The 19597-nt window shown below is 34.8% G+C and overlaps 1 long non-coding RNA gene across 6 annotated transcripts in view; it reads left to right on the forward strand.

Moving 5' to 3' along the window:
* The window catches only part of LOC113440697 (uncharacterized), a 49253-nt gene that overhangs the window by 6656 nt on the left and 23000 nt on the right, over positions 1-19597 (forward strand). For 5 of the 6 annotated variants that reach the window (XR_015742856.1, XR_015742855.1, XR_015742859.1 and 2 more), the window contains 2 exons: positions 2819-2851; positions 5989-6030. This is a non-coding gene — a long non-coding RNA (uncharacterized LOC113440697). The remainder of the gene's footprint in view (positions 1-2818; positions 2852-5988; positions 6031-19597) is intronic. The other variant, XR_015742858.1, reaches the window with a different exon arrangement.

Here is a 19597-nt window from a genome sequence, read left to right on the forward strand (position 1 = left end):
ACTTATATTTGTGACAACATTTTTGGCTTCGACAAATACATATATCTTATATACATTATTATATACATATCTACATTGATAATCTTTTAACATCTCTTGCTTTATTTACCATAATCTTTCTTCCTAATCTTTATATCTGTTTTTTAGCCGCTCATACCATTTATCCCATATTGCATAATATTGAATAAGTGAATAAGTGAATCTCTTATTTTGATGTCTATAGAAGTAAGAATGTACCTTGCTCCTTTTTTCCCCATAAAAATGCATGCCAGCCTATCTGGAGGTTATGACCTTCTAACATTAAGATTATTTTATCTTTAAATTTACCCAATCTTTTATCCAATTTAACTTTTTGCATCTACTTCTAACTGATTACTGAATCAATTATTTGCATAACTATAATAAAAGCTATTTTTCTGAAAGAGCAGGATGACATATATTTTAAAAATAAAAATAAACTTCAGTGCCTACATTTGAATTCCATATACAATTCATCCATGCAAGATCAAGATTAATCCATGCAAAATCAGCCTTTCTGCTGATTTTTTTTTATTACAATTTGTTGTTATTTTCAGATAGCATGTATTTATTGCTTATCTGGTAGTAACATGTCCTTTTCACTAAAATATAATAAATAATAGGAAAACTGACATAATTTGCATTGAATCGTTGTTGACCTTCTCTTATCAAATGCCCTCTGCTAGCCGTAGAAATGTTCACTGAATTTAGGTCAGATCATTTTCACTGTAGTTAATTTCCTATCACTTGTATTTTTAGCAATAGCTACCGTTTTTCATCCCTTATATACAATGGATATTAGACTCCTATAAATGTCTGATCAAACATAAATACACAAAGTTCAAGAGAACTTTACTTCATGGCAACAGCCACAGGATTTATATGTCTGAAAAGATAATAGAATGTTTATATGCTCCATGAAAAAGATTGCACAGATATAATAGAATATAATTTTTATTGGCCAAGTGTGCTTGGACACACAAGGTATTTATCTTCGGTGCATACTAGTTGGCTTAAAGACAAGTGAGCCTCCATGGCTATAGTAGATTTGATCCTGAATATTTCCAGTTCTGGTCAAACCTTACAGTATATTTTACTATACTTTACTGTGATACTATAATTCCAATACCAGTAACATTTAGGAATATATAAATTAAATTCTTTTCAGTATAAATGCATGCAAATAAACTTTGAATAATACTCAAATATCTTGTTAATAGAGAATTTCTTCTATTTTATGTAGCCCAAATTTGCCAGATTTCCTCTACTGTACTGGGGAATGCTCTGTTACTGCAGAAGTCCATGACCTTTGGATTTCTATAATAATAATAATATGCTGATGATCTTAAAAGATATAAAATGAATAACATCAACAATCTGCCTGCTCTCTGATGCAACAACAAAGAGCTCAAATTCTTTTTCATTTCCTTGCATCTAACAATTTCTACTTTGAGGTGACATTAAATTTTAAAGGTTTGAGCATTTTCATGTAATTTAGAAAAAGCCAGAAGAATTTTTAACAGGATATGCAGAACACATTCTGGATTCCTTTTGGATAGTACTACAAAAATATGATAAGCAGTAACCCATTTCAACACTAGCAAGTTCATAGAGCCTAAGTTTAATAGAAGAAAACAAGAAGAAAACATAGGGAAGTAAGCCAACATTTGCATACTATGTTAAACAGAAGTTAATTTTAATCAAAGCTTGTTAAGTAAATCACTACAATTAGGTTTTTAATAACTTAAGTCATAAATCATGCTTTGCATGCCTTGGGCTTAGATTCATAAGTCTCCAAGCCCTCTGATTTTCACACTAACTTCTTAAGGAAACCTAGAACTTGCAAACTGGTAAAGCAGTAAGGAATTGATAAAGCCCAAAATATAATGGCATTTGTACATATAGCGAGATGCTATCTATTAAAATTACAGCTAGGTGGGTCGCATTTAGAATCTGAGAAATATCAGAGAGACAACAGTTAATGTCAGTGGGGCACATGATTGGAAGACCCAGATCCATAGAGAAAGTTCTGATACTGGGAAAATGGAAGGGACAAAAAGAGGATAACTAGCAGCAACATACTATAGATGGATTCGGTTATAGAAGTGATGGGTGTACTGCTGAAAGACCTGGTTGGAGACATATTGTTATGGAGAAAATCTATGTGGTTATTAAGATTAACACTGACTTGATGGCTTATAATTAGTCATGTTAGTAGGCCGATCACCAAACACCAGAATGGAAAACCGAATAAAGCACTTTAAATGCTATTCTTTGTTTGGTACCCTTGTTTGTCCAAAGAATGAAATTTCCCATGTGTAAAAAGATGTAATTGTCCTTTAAAAGAGTTAAAACTGGAAAGGAAAATTAATTTAAATTTCTTTTGGGTTAATTAGTGTTAACTAAAGCATATATAACCTTTGCTAAGACTTTATATTTAGATGTAATAATATTGTGGATCACACACATTATATACAGAATGCTTGCAATTTTCTAGTATGTCAGTTTTTCAAAAAGATAGCCATACACATAAGCCATAAATTCTCTTGTTCTTGGAAAGTTCTGATGCAGGTTACCTCACACCTTTAATAGAAAAAAATGTGTATACCACAATCTCAAATCTTTTTACTTTGACTTAAATAAGCAAACCATTGTAAGTACAGTACTAGAAAGAAAAGTAAAACCTCAGAATGAGAGCAATTGATGTAATCAATGAGAAATTTCCTTCCTATGTATAAATATACCTCCTACTCTAATTGTGAAAGTAAACCCACTGATTAACCAACCTGGAACCAACAAGAGATGGGAGTTGGGAGAAAGAAGGAAAGAAAAAGTGAGTTTTATAAGAACAAGTTCTTTATCATATACCTAGTAGGATGTGGGAGTGGATATTCATTAGCAGCTACAATTTAATTGCACTATCTAGCATTGCCATCAATTATACTGTCAATGGAAGTTGTGAATAACATGGACAATTAATTTTTTTTGACAGTCTACTTTGATCACAGGTTTTCATTGGAATTTTGAAAGGATCTATTTTCAAATTTTCCAAATTTGATTTCTATCCTCATTCTATCCTATTCTCTTTTCCAAGAAATTAAGAGTCTTTTTTATGGGGATCTTCTTTCATTTTATCCCCACAATAGCATGCTTATGAGGCAGGTTGAGTTGAAAAATAGCCCAAAGTAATCCTTTGAGTTTTTGAGGCTAAAAACGATCTTCTCAGCCTAATCCAACACATTTATCCTTATACCACACTTCATTCCAATATAGATTATACAGTATTGCTACCATATATCCTCTTCCAAATTGGTGAAGTACTCATAGCTGCAGATTGTATAATGAAGTGAAGTTGCAATGCAGTTCATAAAAACTTAACAAAATGATAAATAGTGTTGTTCAGTCTAGATATTAACAATACAATCCTATATGTGTCTATTCAGAAATAAATATTGCTAAATTCACTCAGACTTACTCCTACATTAGCAAGAATCAGATTGATTTTTAATGCTATTTCATTAATGCAGAAGCAAGCGAGGGAAATGGATGAATGCCTTATTTATTTCCTTCCTTCTTTGACTTGTGTGCCATTCTGGTCATAAAACCAACTCTGATAGGCTTATAGACCTGAATACAGTAATTGGATTAAAAACATGAAACTAATTTTTAAAAAAACATGTAATAAATGCATAAGAAATGGTTCAAATACATACAATATTCCCCTGCAAGAAGGAAAAATTAAACACATTAGACCGCAATGGCTTGCAGTAAAACCATGTATTACTGGTTTAGGAAAATCCAAGAGCTGTGGGTTAATGCAATCACTGGAAAATACTTTTTACAGAAATGATCTGTGACCGAGAATGCCAAATTCTATGATTCCAGGAGATATTTGCTACAGATAAAGGGATCAGAAGGGATCTTTTTCTGTCACTTTTTTTTAGATGGGCAGAAGCCACTGGGAGTAAGAATTCCTGAAAAGAATCAGGTCTTAAGGTATGAAGGTGATATCCCCATTTTGAGTTCTTAATACAAAGTCACACAGGTAAAACAATTTGTGCCCATGACTGTTTGAGCTGCTGCATTCTGGACTAGGTGAAGCTTCCTGCTTGTTATCAAGGAGTTGCCCTACACAGAGGATATTACAGTAGTCCAGATTAACTAAACCATGAATAATAATTGTGCCAGTCATGTTTCTCAGCCACATTTTTCATCTCCAATTCATCTTTTATCCATTATGAATCCAAACTCTATAATTTAAAGGAACTTTAAATTATAAAAAGAATAATCTCATTATATAAATTCTCCATTTTGATATGGAATTTCCTTTAGTCCCATGACTGAGCATAATCAGTGATAGATAAATTATTTGAAAAGTTATCCAAATTTTCAGTAATTTAGCATGTTAAGATAAGATACCTTTTAAAAAGAAATAACTTGTTTTACGATCTTTATAAGCCTAAATTCCTGCTGTTTTAGGAATATGTTAGATTTTAACACACATGGAATATTATTGTTTTATTTGATCACAGAGTCCTCCAGAAAGTGTTAAATAACATTTATTTGACTCTGTGGTTTCATCTATGCCAGAGGTCTCCAAACTTGGCAACTTTAAAACAAATGGACTTTAAATCCCAGAATTCTGGGAGTTGAAGTTTACAAGTCTTAAAGTTGCCAAGTTTGAGGATCCCTGATCTGTCCCCTTTTTTGATGTATCTGGTTGCATTATTTTGTGTTTTCATACTTAACTATACTTGAAAAATCCCTGATTTTTTGCATGAATTCTTGATAAATGAAGTTAATTAAGATTCATAGAGTCTTAACTGCTTCCCCCCATTTTAATCCAATAAAAAAGGCTTGGATGAGTAGAAACCATATATATGTATGTATATATGTATATAAAGTGTGTAGGTGTATCAGTTCTGTGACATATATTGGACATCTATGGAGATTCTCAGTCATCCAGGTCATGGTTGTCTCAAAGGTGCTTTTTTCCCTTTTCTCAAACCATGACCTAGATGACTGAGAATCTCCATAGATAGCTGTGCTCTTTGGGATGAACACCCTTGAATGATGCAGGAGTATGAATGGATTTTCAGAAAAATGGCAGACTACAGGAACCATTTGCGCTTCAGTTTGAGAAAAAAAATGCAAATGACCAGCTGTCTGCAAGGAATAGAAATCCTTCTATTTGCCACCATCCAGTCAGAGCTGAAGAAGCTTCTTGGATGAGAAGCGAAACATCTTCATCACCCCCGCCCCCCAATAAAGTCCAGTTGCCTCTTGAAAAAAAGCATCTTTGAGTTAAAAGAGAGACTACGCAAAAGATAACCCCTGAATCTCTTAGGCCTTAATCTAACATTCTCACCACTATATCATGTTGTTTCTCTGTTTGTAGAACATGCAATTTATAATGCTTCATTTAAAAGGTGTGACCCAAATTTAGGAATGGAAAGTAGGACCCCTACTTTTGAAATGCTGTGATAAGGATTTGGTTATATTTTGAGTACCATAATTTGAAAATACTGAGATTATAGTCATGGGTCAAACCAGAGTTTGATTTTAAATATTACCCAGAAGGCCTTGAAGAAAAGAGTGCCATTTGGATCCCACTGTCAGATCTGTTATTTTGACACCTTTTCCAACAAGAAGGATAGATATTTGATCTAAGTGAGTAGTAAACAAATTTAAGGGGAAAAAAGGCTTTGAGGATATAAAAAAAGTTTTAAAAAAGTCACATTACTTCATAATATGTTGAACTAAATATTCAGAGGCCTAAACCATAAGCAATTCTTACACTGAAGGTAGCATATTGCTTTCAGTAGCATTCTTTTATTCTGATCTTTCAAAATGGTCCATTATTCCACAATGCACAGTTGTCTGGTTTCAGTCATTCTTTTAGTACAATTTTAAAATGTTAAAAGGTTTCTTCTATCTGTAGAAAATGATTTTTTGCTTTCTTTTCCTAAGGAACACAGTCAGGAAATGAGACAGAGGATCTCTTAACATGAGGTGAAAATTGCAGCTGCTTAATGAAACTTTAATTCTTTCATTTGAAATAAAAGATATTAGATATGACTTATCACAATGGTAACCCTGAGGGTGGGGAAGAAGGAAGAATACAGTTGAAATGTATTATGAAACAATACTCAGTGTGGCTTACTGTATGTGTGAGACATGTCTGACAGCAAAAGTGGGTTCATATTTCAGGCTTAATTCAGAGATAATGAGTGATGCCCACAAGGACTTTTGTTGGCACCTTACCCTACCTGATCTTAATTTTATTTTTAGATTTTGTAAATTAAATAATTAAAAAGAAATCAGGCATACTCTAAAGCCTAGAGCAAGCTTAGAGCAAGTTGTAAACAAATTACCACGTATTGCTTCCGACATATAATGTATATACTCCCTTCAAGCATATTTAGTATATTAAAACAGTTGGTGGCTGTTGTAGTCCATGCTTTATTTAGAAATGCCCAGACGTTGCAAAAAATACGTTTAAACTAATGACTTGCCCAGAGAAAAAGACAAAGATAGGTTGGAAAGAAAGGGGAAATAGATTAGCAACAATTTTGATTACCAATCAATTAGAGTTTTAACCAGCTTCTTAATGATATTTTTTGGGAAAGTTTTTATAACATGCACTGAACACTCCAAAAATGTCCACCTTCCCCAAAAGTTGTTTATTCTTATACTAATAATGGTTTGATTTAACTATTTGCAAAAAGCTAGTTTGTAACTCAAGGTATACCAACCATAATAGCTCAATTAATACAAGAAATGTTATAGCCTGGCTGAAAAATATACATGTATATTATCAGATATATTTTCTGGGGTATTGTAAGGATATTTTCTTCACCTGGAAATGTAGGAGAAATAATTTTCACAAGCAGGTTTGACACCCCTTCCCTTTATTTTAAAATTTAAACAGTAACTTGCAACAACAGTACTACAAATAATACTTTTTGCAGATCTGTGTTTGGTTATCATTCAGATCAAAACTCTGCAAAGAAATATAGCCTTTTGCAAAATTAAATCTGTTTCAGTGGCTATATTCTTTCTGATTTTGTCCTTTTATTAAAACTAGGACCATCATTTTAAAATCTAGTCATTATATAAAAATATGATACATACTTTTGATACATTCAGTTGGATATATCAAATTTTAATACACAGTTGGAGAACCTAAAGTATACTTAGTGTTTCAGTTCACTTTTGTAAATTGCATGAAAATATATGTTCTCTTTTCTCTTCAGAAGAGTACAGCACATCCAAAGATACTTTTCTGAATAAATTATGGTTTGATAGGAAACCCAGAATCAGATGTAAGCTGAGAGTCTTGGTCCTAGAATTTTTGTCTCTGATGACATGAAGCGTTTATTTAATAGGGCTGTGCAAATCATAGGAAAGAAATCTTTGCAACATGCTGGACTGCTAATGAAGATTCCCAGTTTCAGGACCTGCAGAATCTGATGGTTTGTAATTTTGTATTGACATTTTATTTCCAATGGTGTAAATTGCCTAGAGCCTGAAAACCTGAAGATTATGCAATAGAGAAATTCTGGGAAGTAAATTAACAAAGTTACAAATAAGTGTTATGCCCTGATGCATGCATGTATGTCATGTGACATCACAACACATACACAAAAAGAATTGTTAAAGCAGCTTAGTGAAGATGAAGGGACTTGTGGACATGGCTAAATTAACCCCTTTGATTAGTGAAAAAACAGTATTTACATTTATGTTTGACTGGAAATCTTTTATAAACTTTTTGCATGAAATGGAAAAATGCACTTATTATTTTTGGTTTTGATGATGAGGAAAAAAAGTCTGGATAATAGACAAAAGAGTGAGTTTGTAATCATAGAGTAAGGGTTAATTTTGTAATTTTATTTATATTTGCTGCAAAGGAAATCACAAGCTTCTTACTGTTTTTTTCTGTCTGCACTGTTGCCTATTTTCTTGTTTTCTTTACTACTTTGTCATTGACTTGTTTTAGTTTTCATGTTCTTCGTGAGACTTTTAATATTATGTATGTATTGTGTTGTGTTGTGTTGTGTTGTGTTGTATTGTATTGTATTGTATTGTATGGTATTGTATTGTATGTATGTATGTATGCCTATACTAACTGAACTGTTGAAGCAGCAGCATCGTTTGGAAAGCCTGTGTGGCAACTTCAAAAATAGCTGTACATACACATCAGAATGGGAATGACCAGGGGTAGCATATGATTGCCAACAAATGGTTCTGTTACTATGTCAAAAGAATTATTCTGTTTGTGCTTTGGCATGTTGCAAAACATCTCTTTCAAATGCTTTGTTCATACCTATTATATAGCCTGTCAATGAGGAATCACAGCCACATCCCTACACATTTGGAACTATTCTACATTGCTCATTCTATGTAAACTTGTTCTCCCAAAATTTATTTTAAAAGTTGGTCACTGTCCAGAATTATTTTGAGCATTCTATGTAAACTCAAGTTCAAGATCTGTTTGAAGTCCCTATGCTTATAAGTATAGTATGGTGTTATAAAATGACTTTCTTTTTTATGTCATTCTCCAAATTTTGGAATTTTTGCAATGCTGCACCTTCCTATCCTAGTTTATAATGCTATGCTAGCTAAGAATCCTGGGCATTGGAATTAATTTCTTTGAATTTCTACAAGAGCAGCTGAAAGCCCACTGGCTACAAATTCTGAAAACTAAAATCCAACAAAATCTGGAAGGCACTGGATTGAAGAAGAGTTGAGTTATATGAACCAGTCCCCATCAATAGAGACAAGCCACAATCTTACCTCCAATCATAGATGTTCATCTGTGGGTTCATCAGTTTTATTTACAGGTTCAGCTATAAATTTCTCACTATGGCCAAGGACAGAGAAAGGTCATTACTACAGAATAAATGCATTCGTTTGACTAAGAAACTCTGAAACCCATAGAGAACTGATGTTTTAAAAACTAGTTCAAAGGATTATGAAACCACAAACAAGCTTTGAGTTTTGATTGGACTAAGTAATCATGTTATTCTTCTTGTCTATGAAGAAAGACAATGTAAACACTGCAATGCTGATTAATATACCAACATACCAATGTAGGGTTTAATACAGGGCTCCTAGTCCAATAATTGGATATTAACAATTATTCTTATGCTATTCTGAATTATTCCTATGCTAATCAAAATAAATAGGTTAACTCATATTTACCCTTTCTAGTTGGAATAGTAAGAGCTCTTGAAAAACCTATAGCTCTTGAAAAACATAGATTACTCTAATTTGGATCACATTGCTTCATCAATAGTCCATCCAGGCTACAGATAATCCTGTAAGGATGATTCCTCACTCAAGCCCTGGTCACATCCTGAATGGATTATTGTAATGTGTCTACATGGGACTGCCCTTGAAAAGTATCCAGAAGTTTCAGCGGATGCAACATGTACTGTCATGGGCAATTATGGGCATCCCTTAATTAGTGCACATTACACCTCTGCACCGTGAATTGCATTAATTGCCAGTATGCTTCTGGTTCAATACCAAGTATTGGTAATGAACCATAAAGGTCTTCATGATGTGAGGCCAGATTATTTTCCCAGTTACATTTACCTATCCCATCAGGTCTAGCAGAAGAAACACATTAGTGGATCCAGGGAGAGAAAGCGCCTTTACTGCCAGTGCCCACTCTGAAATATCATTAGTTAATTCATCCACCACACTTAATTTTTGAAAGACTCTGAAGACATGTCTTTGTCCTTGTACCCAGGGATCCAGTTATGGTTTGGGGCCTGCTGGATGGTTATATTGATTGATTATGACTTGCCCTTACCTGCTTATTGTGTTTTATGCTTTTAATGTAGTTTTAAAATATTTTTAAACTTCATTAAATACTTTATGAAAGTAAAGTATTTTTGAGGGGGAGGTTATGTGGTTGTTTTAATTATATGAGCCACCCAGTCACAAATGTGAGATGGGCAGTTGTACAAATTGAAGAAATAAGAAATAAATAAGAATAAATAAGGTATTCCCTAAATCTTTGAATCTTTAGAAATGTCATATTTTCCACAATATATGAGTTATTCTACACAACTAAAATTGGTCGAAAACTGCTGGATGTGTTTTGTGTGTGGATATACATGTGATTACTTTTAATTATTTGTGAAAAAACTGATTTAATGCATTAAAGTGTGCATTACTTGGCCTGTATGAAAGCATCTATCTTTTCCACTATCTATTTATATTAGGCAATTCATAGGATATTATGGGCGGAGAATTTAATTTGAAAATTGGATGACAAAATCTCACCTTAAAATACTTCACTCTTATCCTTGGCATAGAATTTGCTTCCTTATTTTCATTAGTTGCAATTGCATATTTTCTGCAGCATTATATAAGTAAAATTATATTAGCTGGGCCACACTAAGTTTTCACTTGAGGTGAGGTGTTGATGAGGAAGTGCAGATATTTGAAGAAATTGGTCAACATGCCAAGAAAGGCAGGGAAATCACCATCATCCCCGGCGACAGTGATGGGATTGCTTTAAAAAGGAATTCATGTAGGCGTAGAAAAATATATTTTTATGAACCTGCTAGAGCAAGTCCTTTTGGAAAGTTTCTTGAGTAAGAATTAGAATTTTATTTCAAGCTTCTAAGTTATGAAGTATCCCACCCATTTTGTGTTAACAGCAAATTTGGTGAATGCCTTTTACCCATCCAATGAATAAATATATTAAAAAATACAATTGCAGAATGGAATCTTATAACATTGTATATATTCTGTTCCTCCAATCTCTCCTGATGAGAGATTTACCTATTTACTTGAGTTTATCAACATCTATTTTTTTGAAATCCAAGATCTATCTCTACCATACTCAGGTTAAAGAATAGTATGTTTCCCTTTAAAAAGAATGCATTTTCTTTTCTATTGCTTTTGTTCCACTTGAACAAATGTCATACCTCAATTGTCATATTCCAATCACAGGAGTCATCCCACAAGGACTCTATTATAACTATTAAATCTTATTTCCCATACTGTGAGCTTTATTGTATAAAAAATGAAGGCCATGAACTTTATGAGCCAATGTTCTTTCTGATTTTTCACTGAGATTTAGTGAGCCATAGTAACAGCAACACTCCCATTTCTTCTACACAAGTCTTTGTTCAAAGTTCTTGTTCAGAATGTTTGTCTTTCAAACCCCACAGGTTTCAATTTAAGACTCTCCTGAGCAAACTTAACAAGCTTTGTCCAAGCATATTTTTATTAGTCTATGTGAACTGCAACTCATCTCATGCCAGCAGTCTATCATTCATAACTCAAACCATGAATTCAGAAACCAAACAATTGCTGTCAATGTAATTTGAATAGCCAGTCATTCATTTTCAGTATTCCCTTTTTTCTTTTTCAGTCTTCTTTTATGAAGTGTGGATGAGAGTACTATTTCATCCCTCAGATTCTTGAACTTATTCCTAGACTTTTAAGGTTTATGTTATACTATTATATAGTCACTTAGGTGAGATGTGCAATGTAGAAATGCCATGAATTAATATAAGTTACTTTTTGTGGTATTTGTTCATATAGAAAAGGATAACTCTCACTTTTTGGTAATTCTTGTAAGTGATTCTGGCACATTTCTGGTCCTTGTTTTTGGCTAACAGCACAGCTGATGAGCTGATGGTTCCAGTTGGCACACATTTGTTTCAATAAGTCATCAATGGCCATGACTCCTTATCTTCCCATAGGCCACAGTTGTATTCCCTTTGATTTCCACAGATTCAGAATCCTATCTTTTCTCTGACAGTGTCTTTTCCTTCCCCAGAAAGTTTAGTTAGAGTCTTATTTCTTTTGCATGGGCCAGAAAGTGTCTTCTACATTTCCTATTTCTAGGTTCTTCCCTGGAACTTGCTTCTTTGCTTCATGCTGTTCTGTATGGAGAGTTGCTTTGTCTGCTACAGCTACCATTTTGAGTACTAAAGAATACTGAGTTATGTGGAGTACAATCTGATTCATAAGTGGGCTACTAGGACAAACCATATAACAATGAGACAATAGAACCTGTAATTGATGGAATGCTACTATAATAGCAGACCTAATGAGAAAAGATATATAAAATGTATGAGGGAAACTATGGATGGACAGAAGACCTGCATCCATACTAAGTCAGAAACAGCTAGCTACCCAAAGCTTCAAGGTGATGAACAGGAAGTTGATACCACAACTTGAGACAGATCAACTATACTTACATTCCAGATTCAAAAAGCCCTGGAAGAACAACTGGGTATGCAGCCAACACCTGAAGCAGGAATGTCACTGCTACCCTCTCTGTTAAAGACCACAGCTGCTCATATGAAGCATAAGAGACCAATACCAAGGCTCGGTGGAGAAACACCACCAGATAGTATGCTAGAAGATGCCAATAGGACAATCTCTACTACCACCATAATTCAAACCAATGAATTGATATACACTACAGCCACTGTAATCCTGCAACTCCTAAGCTGGGAGAATAGTTCCAATAGGAATGATGTCAGAAGTCTATGTGTAGAAGATGGTTAGAAACAGCTAAGATACTGTGTTGTGTAGGTCCTGCTCCCACCTCCTGCCTCTAGTAGAGGACCTGAAATTGAGGAAGACATATCCCATCCACAGGGGTCAGAAGAGAATTTTTGAATTAAAAAAAAGTTAATGTGGCTTTTCATCTATTTGACAATTCCAGGTATATCCTGCAGTAAGATCAATCTATGAGAAACTGTTTCTTAAACCTTTTTTTTACAGTAACTGCTTCAGCATGCAAAAGAGATAATTAATCACCTCTGCCATCCTTCCATTTTTAGATTTTTGCCAAAATTCAAAGTCCTTACTTCAACTTGAAGAAGCTTTGCAATGTGTTTAGCTGCTAGCATATTTTTTTCTCATCTGTGGAATGACACTTCCTAATCATTTGATTATTGGAAAGTAAGAATGGTTGGTGTTCAAATTTCACTCAGCCCTAAGAGTATTCCTCTTCATAGGACAGATGTTGGGGACAGGCATGAATGATGATAGGATCCTGAAAGCTGAGTATAATTTCACTAGATATCAGCAGTGTGAAATCTTAAAACAATGCTTTTAAAAAAATCACTTCATTTCTGAGGTTTGGACTGAAAAAGCTGAACCCTTGTGAGATCTGATAAGTTTTTAGAAGGTGATCCTTGAAGCTGTTTCAGTTTTGGAGAGCTGAGGATCTGGGATCAGGAGTCATTGCAGGGATGGTGACAGAAAGAATAATTGGAGACATTCCATCACTGCTGTTCTCCCACAGCAATATCTAAATAAGTCCATTTATGTACTTGTTCCATATAAACCTGACTTCTGCTGACATTGGTTGAATGTTGTCACATGTCGGAGTACAACTGCCTGCAGTAAAGAAACCTTCATGTATACAGCTGTACATGCCTTTTGGCTTGTGCAAAAGTTAGGAACTTCAATTATCAGGTTCTTAGCTCATGTGGAAGACTGAAATTCTTTTCTGCAGGCATTCGGAGTGAATGCGCAAGTGTAGGAAGTTGTCATCTGAACAGTGTTGGAAGGGAATAGAATTTAATGTTCATAGGATAGAATACTTTATTGGTCAAGTGTGATTGGACACACAAGAAATTTGACTTGGTGTAAATACTCTCAGTATACATAAAAGAAAAGATACATTTGTCAAGAATTGAGAATCATAAGGTACGACATTTAGTGATAGTCATTGGGTATAATAAGCAATCAAATCATACTAGGAAACAGTCAATATAAATCAGATAACAGATAACATAATCAGAGTTGGAAGGGACCTTGTAGGTCATCTAGTCCAACTCCCTGCCCAAGCAGGAGACCTGACACCATTTCTGACAGATAGCAATCCAGTCTCTTCTTGGAAGCTTCCAGTGATGAAGCTCCCACAACTTCTGTTCCATGGGTCGATTACTCTCACTGCCAGGAAATTTCTCCTTATTTCCAGGTTAAATCTCTCCTTGTTCAATTTCCATCCATTGTTCCTTGTCTGGCCTTCTGGTGCCTTGGAAAATAGCTTGACCCCTTCCTCCTCTTGTAAGGATACAAGCAACAAAGTTACAGTCATACAGTCACAAGTGGGAGGGGATGGGTGATAAGGAGTGTTGAGAAGATTAACATAATAGTAATAGTAGTGCAGACTTTGTAATAGTTGAACAGTGTTGAGGGAATTATTTGTTTAGCAGAGTGATGGCGTTCAGGAAAAAACTGTCCTTGTGTCTAGTTGTTCTGGTGTGCAGTACTCTATAGCGTCATTTTGAGGGAAGGAGTTGAAACAGTTTATGTCCAGGATGTGAGGGGTCTGTAAATATTTTCACAGCCCTCTTTTTGACTCGTGCAGTATACAGGTCCTCGATTAAAGGCAGGTTGGCAGTAATTGTTTTTTCTGCAGTCCTAATTATCCTCTGAAGTCTGTGTCTGTCCTGTTGAGTTGCAGAACCAAAAAGATAGTTATAGAGGTGCAGATGATAGACTCAATAATTCCTCTGCAGAAATGTATCAACAGCTCCTTGGGCAGTTTGAGCTTTCTGAGTTGGCGCAGAAAGAACATTCTTTGTTGTGCTTTTTTGATGATGTTTTTGATGTTAGGTGTCCATTTTAGGTCATGTGATATATCAGAACCTAGAAATTTGAAGGTCTCTACTGTTGATACTGTGTTGTCTAGTATTGTAAGAGGTGGTAGTATGGGAGGGTTTCTTCTAAAGTCTACCACCATGATATGAGTTTTATACTGATAATGCCTGCATAGGGCTAAGATTATTTTCAATTATTCTCTAATTCACATGTTTAGTATAATTTATTTTATTTTCTTCTCTGCTAGAAAAAAAAATAAGATGGGCTCACTTTTAGAAGAATTGCCACACTCATGGATGAACCTCTATCCCTTTTACCTGGAAATAACAGAGATTTGATGAATTCCATATTAAAATTATATTAAAATACTTAATTTAAGGCTGTGATGAAAATCAAATGTGGGAGAAAATAGCAAGAGTGACATCCTCCCTCCCCATCTTTTAAATCTATTAAACATAGCTGGACTCTTAACAGTTTCTCAGACAATAAGAGTACCTCTTAACATTTTTATCTTTCCCAGTCAGAGTTCCACTAAGAGTCACAAATAATTAGAGACATTCTAAATTACTATTACAATTTACAGTTATAGTTAGCTGGGAAAGTCTCCTGTGAATGCTTCACTGAGATTTCATAATCTCAGTTTTCTGCAATCTGATACCTTCCAGATGTGTTAGAGTATAACTCTTGTCAACCTATTGGCCAAGCAGCCTAGGATGACTGATGTTAAACTCCAACATATCTGGAGGATACCAATTTGGGGGAGGCCATAATATACTCTGATTCTGTTTCCAATTATTTCAAGGTAGTTGAATAATTTTTCTGTAACATAGAAGGAGCTGTCCTCAAGTAATCTCAGGGTGAGAGTGAGGTGGGGATGAAATTAGCTTGAGGGGTTCAAGGCTAATGTTTTTCCCCCCTCTGACTACTGATTTCTATTTCTTGCACTTTAAGAGGACAGACCTCTCTGGTTATATAAATGGGAAGGAAATTACTGACAGAAAATATTAATAACCAGTCAATTGAGGATATCTGGGAGGAAGGGATAATACTAGAAAGAGTCAAGCAAGCAAAAATGGAAGAGGTCCAATGGTCAAATGAAAGGATGTGTTAGAAAGGATGAGCAGACAATGTAGAAGACAACTCTTAGTTTAATACATGCAGACGGTACCAGGCTTGGAAGACTGTAATAGATCAAGACCCTGAGTAGCTATTTTTCTGGAAAAGGCAACATATCCCTTTAATAAATTGATTTTGGTTTAATTTAGAATTTTGATCTGATTTTGGCTTAATTCAGGGCAAATTAATTTTTGATTGATTTGTCGGAGACACACAATCTACCTAGTGTAATTACACCAGGGAAGCTTCTTCGTGATTTGTCCTCCCTGCTAAACTCTTTCCTAAACATCAGTAGTAATTATGGGAAAATGGCAGAAGGGAACCCATATAGTTATATAGACAGGGATGTTCAATGGCCATGGAGAATGGTTTTCAAAATAATGAAATTATATTTTTCATGCTTCAGAGTGGCAATGGGGTTTCTACATTTCCAAATGATATCCATATTTGCAAGTCAGAACTGGGAAAAGCAGAATTGGGAAAAGCTGATAGTACTACGATTTAGCAAGATATCTGGACTACTTCTTCAAAATAGCCTGGGCCAGATTTATAACATGAGTGGGAAAACTCAAACCCTTGAATGATTCTTCTGAATCCACTAGATATTGGTACTTCTTATTTCTGTGAATTATAATTTCCTTTATTTACAAGGAGCTTTTTTTTAATGTTTTCTATAATTTATTTCAATATATTACAGGCATGGAAAAGGGAAACACATAATTATATCAAAATTTTATATTTCTTCAAAACATTCTAAGTGTTTGCAATCTTTTTAATCTTTTAAATAGCTTTTTTAGCTTTTAAAGCATTTTTATATTTTCTACCAGTTTAAAGAATATTTGTATTTTAAATTTTACTCACCTAAGTGCCGTATTTAATATTTCAAATCCTTGGAGAATTTAGTATTCTTAAATTTAATTTTTGAAATTTAGTTAATGTGCAAGAGAAAGATATATGTAAATTGGAGCATTTGTCACATTTTAGTCAGTATTTAAAAGTCCAATATTATGTGGGAGAGAGTTAATTAGAAACAATTTTATATAATGCTGCCAGTGAAACCCTTTGCTATTTTGCTGGCTATTTTTGCAGCTCTATAAAACAGCACGATCTTCAATTTATTTTAGATTTGTGTGACATTTCCTTTTGCTACTTTCAGCATACACTGTTTTTCTATTATGCTCTTACCACCAGCCAATGACAAACTTGTAAACATGAATTGTAAGCCTGCATAATTTTGAAAAAAATTATCAGCTCCATTGTCAACCATTCAATTTTATACCTCTACTTAAGATATGACTTTTGATGTGTTCCAATCAATTTCTGAATTGTGATGAAGTTTATGTTCTCTTTGAGTTGGGGATGTGCTCTGACAGTGCAGCAATCTAGAACTGCCTTCCCCAAACACAGGACTCTTCAAATATAATGGGGTCAACTGCTTCCAGAATTCATAGCTAGTAGATTGGGAAAGGATGCTTTAGAACTCATAATTAATCATTGGCATCTTTCTCATCAAATTGTGATTTTCATTGGCAAACTAATGAAAAACACATTTAAATCTATCATTTATTCTAAAGGGTGTGTAGTTTGGACATTAGTAACATGAAAGAAAGGAATCAGGCCATTCATGGAGGATAGGGGATGCCAAGTGTCCTTAAACAGAAATCAATAAATAGACGCAGTACTGCCTAAGGAGTTGTTTTCTTGTCTATTCAACTGCAACAAAAAAGTCTGCACATACTGGCTATCTAGTCATGTTAACATTATCCTTGGTTAACCCACTGAATATTAAACCCAAATGTTTTATGAACATTACAACAGCATAAACTGTTAACCTGGGAACTGTAGGGCAACTTACTTTGAAAGGGAATGGCAATCACTCAGTGTGTTTTATTGCTGTGTGGGACATCTCTCTAATCTAAAACCAATGGCAACCGCTGGGCCATAACTTATGATTCTTTCCTTCAATATAAAGTTACAGTGACATTTATAGGTTTTTCTTGCTTAATTGGTGACCTCTTTCAGCCTTTTCGCTTTGACTGAAAATGTCTCTGCCTTTGTGTTGCCTATAGATGAATATGCACTCCCAATCACTCCCAATCCTAACAGACAGGAAGCAGCAGGTGGAGCTAGGCGGAATCACATCCGATACCTGTACAATCAGCACAGGGCCACCCCCAAGGCGGTGTGCTTTCTCCACTTCTCTTCTCCCTATATACCGAAGACTGCATCTCAAACGATCCATCTGTTAAAATACTGAAGTTTGCTGATGACACAACAGTGATTGGTCTCATTCGAGACAACAATGAATCTGCATACAGACAGAAGGTTATACAACTTGCCTTGTGGTGTAACTGGAACGGAACACACTCAAAACCGTAGAAATGGTGGTAGACTTTAGAAGAAACCCTCCCATACTACCACTTCTTACAATACTAGACAACACAGTATCAACAGGAGAGACCTTCAAATTTCTAGGTTCTACTATATCACATGACCTAAAATGGACACTGCCCAAGGAACTGCTGATGCAGTTCTACAGAGGAATTATTGAGTCTATCATCTGCACCTCTATAACTATCTGGTTTCGTTCTGCAACCCAACAGGACAGACACAGATTTCAGACGATAATTAGGACTGCAGAAAAAACAATTACTACCAACTTGCCTTTAATCGAGGACCTGTATAGTGCATGAGTCAAAAAGAGGGCTGTGAAAATATTTACAGATCCCTCACTTCCTGGACATAAACTGTTTCAACTCCTTCCCTCAAAACGACACTATAGAGCACTGCACACCAGAACAACTAGATACAAGAACAGTTTTTCCCCGAAAGCCATCACTCTGCTAAACAAATAATTCTCTCAACACTGTTCGACTATTTACAAAGTGTACACTACTATTACTGTTAATCTTCTCATCAGTCCTTATCACCCATCCCCTCCCACTTGTGATTATAGGACTGTAACTTTGTTGCTTGTATCCATACGATTTATATTGACTATTTCCTAGTATGATTTGATTGTTGATTGTACCCTATGACTATCATTAAGTGTTGTATGTTATGATTCTTGATTCTTAACGAATGTACCTTTTCTTTATGTATACTGAGAGTATTTACACCAAGACAAATTCCTTGTGTGTCCAATCACACTTGTCCAATAAAGTATTCTATTCTGTTCTGTTCTATCAAATCTGTCCCGATACCATTCCATCTTATACTGAAAGATCAGGTATCTAAGAACATTCATAATCAAGTTTTCCACTTGTAATCTATTGAAATGCAAATTAACCATAGAACTTTTATAATCTTTGTATTAATGGCCGTGGTGTTCAGCAGAATAGAAAACTTTCTTTAGCATAACTAGCAGCATTATAAATTTTCTCCCCCCAAAAGGTTCCCCTTTATCTAATCTATTTACTAATAGATTGGACATTTGCCAGATCCAATACATTCAAAGCAGACAGCTACAGAAAAAAAAGTTAACATAATTGCATCTGTGCAATTATTTACATAGATACTTTTCTCATTATAAATGTATTAGATAGGCATGCTGGAAAAGTGAACTTGTTTTGCTGTGTCAGAGAAGAGCTTTGAATATTGCTGAATCTTCAGAACTAATCCTTGACTTGGCTTCCATTGAAGCAGTAGAAATAGGCACATAGCAAAAATGTGTTGGTCATGATCAGCAATTCCTAGTGGGACTTTCTGAATGAAGTATGAGTCTGTAAAACAGAAGCCAGAGCAGATGCCATTAGGTGACATGACTGTCTGCTTTTCCAAAGTGATTGTGTCCTGAGGTCAGACAGAGATTTCTGTTTCTCCTCCCCTCTCCCCCACTTCTCTCTGTCTCTCTCCTTCCTTCCTTCCT

The sequence above is a fragment of the Pseudonaja textilis genome, chromosome 3 (genome assembly GCF_049901715.1).
Source record: "Pseudonaja textilis isolate UNSWEBS1 chromosome 3, rPseTex1.2, whole genome shotgun sequence".
NCBI classification, from domain to species: domain Eukaryota; kingdom Metazoa; phylum Chordata; class Lepidosauria; order Squamata; family Elapidae; genus Pseudonaja; species Pseudonaja textilis.